This window comes from Nilaparvata lugens, chromosome 10 (genome assembly GCF_014356525.2).
Source record: "Nilaparvata lugens isolate BPH chromosome 10, ASM1435652v1, whole genome shotgun sequence".
NCBI lineage: Eukaryota > Metazoa > Arthropoda > Insecta > Hemiptera > Delphacidae > Nilaparvata > Nilaparvata lugens.
The window spans coordinates 15,700,109-15,709,994 of NC_052513.1; positions in this window are offsets into that span (position 1 = coordinate 15,700,109).

Genomic DNA, 9,886 nt, shown 5'->3' on the forward strand with positions numbered 1-9,886 from the left:
ATTTCCTTTGTGTTACAGATGATATTTATTATTATCATAACGATTTCAATACATTAGTTACCAGAACGTTAATAACAGTTTAGTCTTGAATGTATTAAAATAAAGATCGTTGGTTATATGAAGATCTTTACCGACTCTCGATGGATAACATAAATATTTTTAATAACATGGACTTTTCTGTTGAAAACACATAGTTAACATCAGTTGATAAAAAAAATGTTGAAAACTTGTGTTATTAACTCCGGTGTAAACGCAGCTTTACAAGAGTGCACTGGAATTATCAATAATAAAAAATGTTCCCATAAAAATGATATGTTCCCGTGCACTCTATGTAGATCGTACTTGATTCAACTATGTTGAAATGTTGTGACCGAGTTTGATGAAATTGGGCATCATTTGTCACTCATGTAAGAGTGTTCCCACTAATAGAATACTATAGTGAGGTCCACGTTATAATGGCAGTGTTTAATATTAGCAATGGTATTGCTATCCTTGTCTATCATTTAACAAAGCGGATAGCGCTATCTCTTTCTCGCTTTGCTCTGTTGCCAGACCGTCTTTTAACAATGTAGAATTAATCATTTAATCAACAAAATATTTCATTTCAATTATGAAATTATTGAAAATATAATTTCTTGCTGAATAAAATATAATTGAACTGTTAATATTAGGCCTACATCAATAAACCTGTATATAGAAGGCATTGACAAGACAGAGGATCGGCAACGTTTTTCTCCTGTCTTTCTCCACTGCAATTATAACGTGGACATCACTATAGATTGGCTGTATTTCCAGCTCTGTGTCCATGAGAAAGAAAATAGTCATATATGAATTAATTACATAGATTGTCGAATAAGTCTTATCATAGAGAAGATACAGTCTATTATAAAATAATGTAATGATGCAGTCTGAGTGTAAAGATACAGCCTTATTTGTCTATGGTATTATGTACTGATTTGTACTAAATTATGAGAATTGATAAAAACAATATAAAAACTTAGTATTACCCTTTTATTAAATTTTTTAAAATATTTTTACAATTTTTTATATTGTTTTCATTAATTTGAATAGAGTAGCCCATATAAGTGAAGTGATTATAAATTATGAGAATATTTCACCGCATAGGATGCATTTATTGAATGTTGTGACCTTGAGATATTAAGGCTGTGCAAAGGCAAAAAATAAACTTCCTACTCGTGATATTTTTCTATGTTTTTTGATTTGCATATCATCAAACTATCAAAATGAAAAAGTTTTCTCAGGAAAACATTTTTTTCTAATCATTACTTTTTGAGATATGAGCGTCTAAAGTTTGAATTTTCGGGACAGACCATTTCAAATTCGGTAAGATATAAATCCATGAGATTTAGAGAATGGATTCTCCATTGTATTGTTGATCTAGTAAAATAAAAATTTTCTGAAAATATCAAATTTTTGGAAAAGTTATTCAATTTACCAAAAATCACTCAACTGAAAGTTATTTCTGGATAATTTTAGTAAATTGAATAAACTATCTTGAAAATTTATATTTTCAGAAAATTCTTGTTTTAACAGATCAATGAAGAATCTATCCTATAAATCTCATGGATTTATCTCCTACCGAATTTGAAATGTTCTGTCCCAAAAATTTAAACTTTAAGCGCTCATATCTTAAAAAGTAATGATCGGAAAATATGTTTTCCTGAGAAAGCTTTTTAATTTTGATAGATTCATGATATACAAATCGAATGACTTTGATCACGAGTAGAATAGTTATTTGTGCAACTAGTGCGCAAAGTAACAGTTTCCTGCACCGAAAGAAACGTTTACGCCCGAGCCGTAGGCGAGGGCGGAATGGTTTGTTGAGTACAGCAGAGGAACTTTGCGCACGTATTTCACATTAAGTTTTTCCTACAGTTACCATTGAATATGAAAAGTGGGTAATTATGGGTAAAATTGCCTGAAATCCATCAAATGTTTTTCTGTGTCATTTTATTATTGATAAAAACCTTAATCCTAAAATCCTAAAGTCCTCGTTGTCCTTGGTTATAATATCTAATACTAATAATTAGCGCGTTGTGCTTCGTTGCACCTCTGCTCACTATAGCAGCCCAGTCACTGTTACCAACTTCATTTTGATTTTGCTGCACTGTTGCTCCATATAACCTACTAAGTATTTTGCGTTGTCATGCTGCAAATCTGGAGTACGCAAAGTACTCACTTTGCGCACTAGTGCGGAAAAGTGATTCTTTGCGTTCTGTAATCAGTGCAGCAATGGCCACTTTTCAAGGTAACTGTAGGAAAAGTATATTTTTAGCCTTTGCACAGCCTTAAGAAAGTCTGAAAAAATGTATAAGATAAGGTACTTATTATATCAAACAAGTGAAAGAGTACTAATTTCTGATTATTGTAGGCCACTGTTTTATGTTTCATGCCTAAATACTAGCTGATAGTTAGTGTTGCTTGTCAGAGGTATTCAGCCGTGAAATTCATTACATTACCATGAGAGTTTGTTTGAATAATAATAACTATTTGGATCTAGCCAATTATTTCCCAAATGACATCGTGCATACTACACTTTAATATTGTTATCTAACTTCAATATTTTATTGTGCGTGCAAACAATAAATTTAGTTTAATAAATAACTCCTAATCAAACAAAGTTTTGAATAACCAAACTTAATAGAGAATGAACAAAGAAGAGACTATAAAACCTAAGAAGGGCAGTGCGAGGAATATTTTAATGGAAGGGGAAAATATGACACAATAATATTTGTTACCGGTATCGTGTTACAAAATCTAATCTTATGTAGTAATAATTACATGCCGTGCATGTAATTTATTCTGATTTTTTTCAAATATACCCTTTTTTAATCTCAAATCCATTATCGTACAAACCTTGTACTTCAAATATAGATCTCGATCTCAAGTAGTTGTCGTAATTTGAACTTGACGAAATTCAACTAGTCAAGCACTTTTGAATCATTGAACTTATTTAACTGACAAGAAAACTCTACTGAATTTTCGGACTGTTTTGTAGTACCAACTATGGCTACAGACAATGACTGAGAGGGAGTGGTATAGGAACGGGCAGAGTCAGTCCGTTTAATTACGGCGTTTCAAGATCTCGTTTTGTAAAACACCTACAATGCAAAATGGACTATGCGTATTTTGGTTTAGTTGAAAACATGAAAGAAAAATATATCACAAAGAAGGTATCACAAGAGGGTGCTACAAAGAAAAAATATAATAATAGAAAAAGGCGAAAAATGAGAAACCAAGGGAAAAATGAGGAAAAAAGTCATTATTAGACCACGAATATTATGTAGATCCGAGTGAATGTTTTGGAGCAGGATATTGTATAGCCGGTGGTGAGATTTGATAGTTCATATTTAAAGGATATCCCACGACTTGCATCCTTTTTGGAGGTCCGTGAATTGAAGAATATCATAAGGGAAGAACAATTTCTACTGCTGTGAAAATTGCAAGTTCAAGAGTGGAATTGCAATATCATAGTTTGCAAAAAAAAAACATAATTTGTACTCTCAGGAAAAGAAAAAATCAAGTGTTTGGTCATTATAATCTATTTTGGACAAATTAGAAGTCATGGAAGTTAATACAGGGAAATGTTACCCAAAAACTAAACTCATTAATTATTTATTATTCATATCGTTACATTTCATACAGCAGAACTCTTGTTTTTCTATCAAACTTTCAAATGCTTTTTCAAAACCTAATTTCGTTACAATCCTAATTTTCAAAATGGTACCGACATACATATTTGTCTAACTAGTCATTTCATTAAAAATAATGGTTTAGCTGTGATGGTTTCTTGGTCAATTTCGAGCTGCTTTGTATTAACACACTTTTTTATGTATTTGAACACGACATGCAGTCAATTTATTGAGTAAATAATTAAAAACTTTTACTTACTGACTGAAGCACTTTCGACCGTCTAGCGATCATTTTCAACAGTGTTGAAAATGACTGTTGAAAATGATCGCTAGACGGTCGAAAGTGCTTCAGTCAGTAAGTAAAAGTTTTTAATTATTTACTTAATAAATTGACTGCATGTCGTGTTCAAATACATAAAAAAGTGTGTTAATGGTTTAGCTTGTTTACAGAAGTTATGTGGTATAACTTTATTTGACAGAACTATTCTTAGTCTAAGCAATTGGAATATTACATCATAGCTTGATTTCTATTAAATGTAATTAAATTGAACATTCTTCCTAAAGGTTTTTCAAATGTTGCTGTTTATAAAATATTAGTGTAATTTTCATAATATAATTCATTTTCCGATAATCTTATAAAAATAGCACCACCTGGGTATTGAAATTGAAATTGAAATTGAAATTGAAATTGAAATTGAAATTGAAATTGAAATTGAAATTGAAATTGAAATTGAAATTGAAATTGAAATTGAAATTGAAATTGAAATTGAAATTTATTCACAACACAGACATATTTTAGAAATATTTTTACAATGCAATCATTATAAAGAAACAGTATCATGATGGAAAAAAAAAGAAAAGAACTTCAGTACGGTAGCTTAACAGCTGTGATTGAAGTTCTACACTATTGTTATTGCACATTATAATATGAACGAGACAGTCACTTGATTTTGGTAACTAAAATAAAAACAAGTCTTTTTGCATATAAAATAAAAGTTTTTATTAACGTTTGGGTCACAAGTGACCAACAGGCTCGCTTCGCTCATCACATACACTGTGTCCCACGAAGAGGTTTATACGCGTTATTTTACCCATTCATGAACCGAACTTTTTTAAATTTTGCACAGTTTACAAAGTAGGTTCTAAAAATATTCTGGGAAAATTTCATCTCCCTAACCTTCGTAGCCTTTATGAAAACAGATTTCATAGATTTATTATCTAATTGTGTCACTACGTTGCGGTAGTCTTGGCTCGTTTGATGGATCGAGCAATCTTCCAACAAGATGGTGCTCCACCTCATTTCGCAAATCATGTCAAGCAATTTGTAAATGACAAACTTCATCGCCGTTGGATTGGTCGTGGAAGTGATTTCTTAGATTGGCCACCCCAATTACCAGATTTACTGTTTGTGACTTCTTTTTATGGGGTTACTTGAAGGAAACAGTTTATACCCATAAATTCAATAATGATGAGGAACTAAAACGATCAATAGAAGAGGAACTTCTCCGGATACCGTGGAGTTTCTTTGTAAGAGCTTACTAATCATTTCTTGAGCGCTGTTATCAGTGTGTTGCTGTGGATGGGTTTGAATTTCAATAATTTTAGACTATTAAGGTTTTTTACTAGGCCTTGTTCTTTTATTCCTCATTGTTGTTTTATTCAAAAGTTATATTACCCTAAAGTGCAACAATAAACATATTTTATAAAACCAAAAACACATTTTTAATGTTCTTAAAGTATCGTTTTTCAATATGCTGCCATTTAGTTTCTACGAAGGTTAGGGAGTTGAAATTTTCCCAGAATATTTTTAGAACCTAATTCGTAAACTGTGTAAAATTTGAAAAAGTTCGGTGCATGAATGGGCACGTAATATAAAATCAAACGTGTAAACTTCTTCGTGGGACACAGTTTATATTCATGTAGAGTGGACAGGCTCGCAATTTATTATTCATTGGTTGAATAACCAAAATAGCTGAGTTATTTGAAAATACAACACCTTATTGTCCTTCCTAGTAACAGTTGTCCATTACTTTGAAAGTTTTCTTAGGGACTGCTCTGTAAAAGAGCCAAATATGATTATTAACTGTGATTAACTGTTCATTAAGAGTGATTAATAAGTGTATTTTATTGTCTTTGTTTCTAATATGGAATTGTTAAATAAAACGTCTTTTTAACAAAAACTACCTTTTGTCATTGAAAATCAAGAATCACAAAAAATCTATTCTAAAAGACTTCAGTTAAACTTGAATCATATTATAAGGTCGCTACTAAAGTTGCATCCCAACTAGAAGTTTTCTATTTTCTTCGACCTAATCCTATTAAATTAAGCGAGCAATTTCTGTATTTTTATATCTGGTTATTTATATTTATATCTGGTTATTTATGTTCAATGGATCTCGAAAACGGCTCTAACGATTTTCACGAAATTTGGAACATAGTAGGTTAATGATATAAAAATTCGATTGCACTAGGTCTCATCCTTGGTAGAACTCGCTGAACGACATTAAAAGGATAATTCATTCTTGGCTGAAAAAGCTGTGGATAGTAAAAAAGTGAGTGAGCGAGTGAGTATGTGAAAATCAAAATATCGCATCCCCGAAATTCATAAGATGACATATAGCCAGCTGTAAAATGTAAACACGATCATTTTAGAGAATTGTGATCTGTTTATAAATAAAAATAACGAGCGAAGCTCGGTGCCCCGATATAAAATTATCATTCCATCAAAAAATCCAATATGATTAATGATACTTTATTTTTAATTTAAACTAGTAGTTCTGTGAACAGTAGACCTCACGCAGTATTCTCATCCACAAGTACCTGATTGAAACTACAGTAACTATATTACCCAATATAGTTACTGTAATTGAAACTATAGACCTTATGGAAACAAAGCAATAGACTGGCTTCTTCACACATCTGTGTAATCACTTGTCAGCTGATTTTTATGATGAATATTTCTATAGTCTGATTTTTACTTTCCTTGCCCTATTACCATAGGTAAGGGAAGTATTGCTTTCCAAAAAAAATTAAGGTACCCCAATTTCTAAATTTCTATACGTTTCAAGGTCCCCGGAGTCCAAAAAAGTGGTTTTTGGGTATTGGTCTGTATGTGTGTGTGTGTGTATGAGTGTCTGTGCGTCTGTGTACACGATATCTCATCTCCCAATTAACGGAATGACTTGAAATTTGGAACGTAAGGTCCTTACCCTATAAGGATCAGACATGAATAATTTCGATCAAATGCAATTCAAAATGGCGAAAATGTTTTCAAAAACTGGGTTTTTCGCGAATTTCTCAAAAACGGCTCCAACGATTTTAATTAAATTCATACCTAATATAGTCATTGATAAGCTCTATCAACTGTCACGAGTCCCATATCTGTAAAAATTTCAGGAGCTCCGCCCCATCTATGCAAAGTTTGATTTTAGATTCCCAAATATCAGGCTTCAGATACAATTTAAACAAAACATTTCGAGTGGAAAATTTCGAGCATGAAAATCTCTACAACTAATGTTCAGTAACATTTTCACCTAAAATTGAAAATAAGCTCGAAATTCGAGAAAATGTGATTATTCAATTGCAAACTGTTGGCAACTGTTGATTCAGTATTGAATCATTCACTATGAAGAGATACGCACTTCACAGTTGCGTAGAACTTTGAGTACTATAAGTCCTGAATATCCTTAGTAATGAGGACTTGTTCACTATTTTTATTTAAGCTTTGAATTGTTTGCTATAAATAATAATAATATCGAGTGACCTGGCTGGCTCAGGCCTGGTGTCAGAGTTTTCAGGTCGCAACTGATCAATTTCAGGTCCTCTGACATGACCTAACGACTGCTTTTTAGGCAGCCGGGACCGACGGTTTAACGTGTACATCCAAAACATGTTTGTTCATTGCTGTTACAATAAAAATAATCATTATTATAAAAATGTAGGTATTTTAAATATAGCTCATTCTTTTCTATTCTCAAAAACGCTTTCTATTGAATTCACTAAAACGAGTTTGTTTGATAAAAAAAATTCTCTTTTTACTAGTAATTGGCTGATTTTCCCAGTCATTCATTTCCATTTTTTCCTCAGAGTTACCAAATAATAGAGTATGTTTATTTGAAATAGTATTTCCAATATGGTGCAACAAAATTATCCAAGAGTGAGCTATACTAGGTTAAAAAGACCAAAAATCAATATTTTTCAATCTGTTGCAACCGATTCCCGTGAACAAAAAAACCTAAAATGTGTTTGATGATAATACTAAAATTGTTGATAAAATTAATAATGTCGTTGGGTCACCAAAAGAGTATCAGTATAGAACTGCGTAACTAAAAATAGTTCTGAATTAATAGCCTATAGTGAGGTTCACGTTATAATGGCAGTGGAGAAAGATAGGAGAACAACGTTGCCGGTTCTCTGTCTTGTCAATGCCTTCTATAGACGATAGCTGATACAGTTTTATTGATGTAATATTAACTGTTCATTCTCGTTTAAAATAATTCATTATATTTCATTAAGCATGAAATTATATTTTTCAATAATTTTATTTAAGCTTTGAATTGTTTGCTATAAATAATAATAATAATATCGAGTGACCTGGCTGGCTCAGGTCTGGTGTCAGAGTTTTCAGGTCGCAACTGATTAATTTCAGGGCCTCTGACATGACCTAACGACTGTTTTTTAGGCAGCCGGGACCGACGGTTTAACGTGTCCATCCAAAACATGTTTGTTCATTGCTGTTACAATAAAAATAATCATTATTATAAAAATGTAGGTATTTTAAATATAGCTCATTCTTTTCTATTCTCAAAAACGCTTTCTATTGAATTCACTAAAACGAGTTTGTTTGATAAAAAAATTCTCCTTTTACTAGTAATTGACGGCTGATTTTCCCAGTCATTCATTTCCATTTTTTCCTCAGAGTTACCAAATAATAGAGTATGTTTATTTGAAATAGTATTTCCAATATGGTGCAACAAAATTATCCAAGAGTGAGCTATACTAGATTAAAAAGACCAAAAATCAATATTATTCAATCTGTTGCAACCGATTCCCGTGAACAAAAAAACCTAAAATGTGTTTGATGATAATACTAAAATTGTTGATAAAATTAATAATGTCGTTGGGTCACCAAAAGAGTATCAGTATAGAAGTGCGTAACTAAAAATAGTTCTGAATTAATAGCCTATAGTGAGGTTCACGTTATAATGGCAGTGGAGAAAGATAGGAGAACAACGTTGCCGGTTCTCTGTCTTGTCAATGCCTTCTATAGACGATAGCTGATACAGTTTTATTGATGTAATATTAACTGTTCATTCTCGTTTAAAATAATTCATTATATTTCATTAAGCATAAAATTATATTTTTCAATAATTTTATAATTAATTTTTATTTTTAAAAGAAGATTAATTTTTTTTAAAAGACGATCTGGCAACAGAGCAAAGCGAGAAAGAGATAGCGCTATCCGCTTTAATGATAGACAAGGATAGCAATACCATTGCTAATCAAACACTGCCATTATAAAGTGGACCTCACTATACATTTGAATTGCCTATATCGAACCAAATAGGCCTAATCTCCCAAAAAATTACGTTCTATCTTATTTCTCCCTATTTCATGACAACAATAATTGACCGAGCGATGTGAGATCTAAGATTCAAGTCGACGGTTTGGCATTTCTCCTAATGTTTAAATGTTTGAATGTTTACATGTTTATATGTTTTTATGTTGCGCATTTACGGCGAAACGCGGTAATAGATTTTCATGAAATTTGACAGGTATGTTCCTTTTTAAATTGCGCGTCGACGTGTATACAAGGTTTTTGGAAATTTTGCATTTCAAGGATAATATAAAAGGAAAAAGGAGCCTCCTTCATACGCCAATATTACCGTAAAAATCAGACTATAGAATTATTCATCATAAATAATCAGCTGACAAGTGATTACACAGATGTGTGGAGAAGTCAGTCTATTGCTGTATTTGTATAAGGTCTATAGTTTCAATCAGGTACTTGTGGATGAGAATACTGCGTGAGGTCTACTGTTCACAGAACTACTAGTTTATTATTGATGTAGAAAGAAGGATGACAGCTCAATAATGCGTGCTAGTCAATAAACCTGTTAGGAAGCCGGCTGATACACTAGTTGGATTCACTTGAAACTGTCAGACTGTTTCTGAATTGGAAGTATCGTTGATGCTATTTAAAAGGTATGTCATCATAGTCTCTCACTAAACAG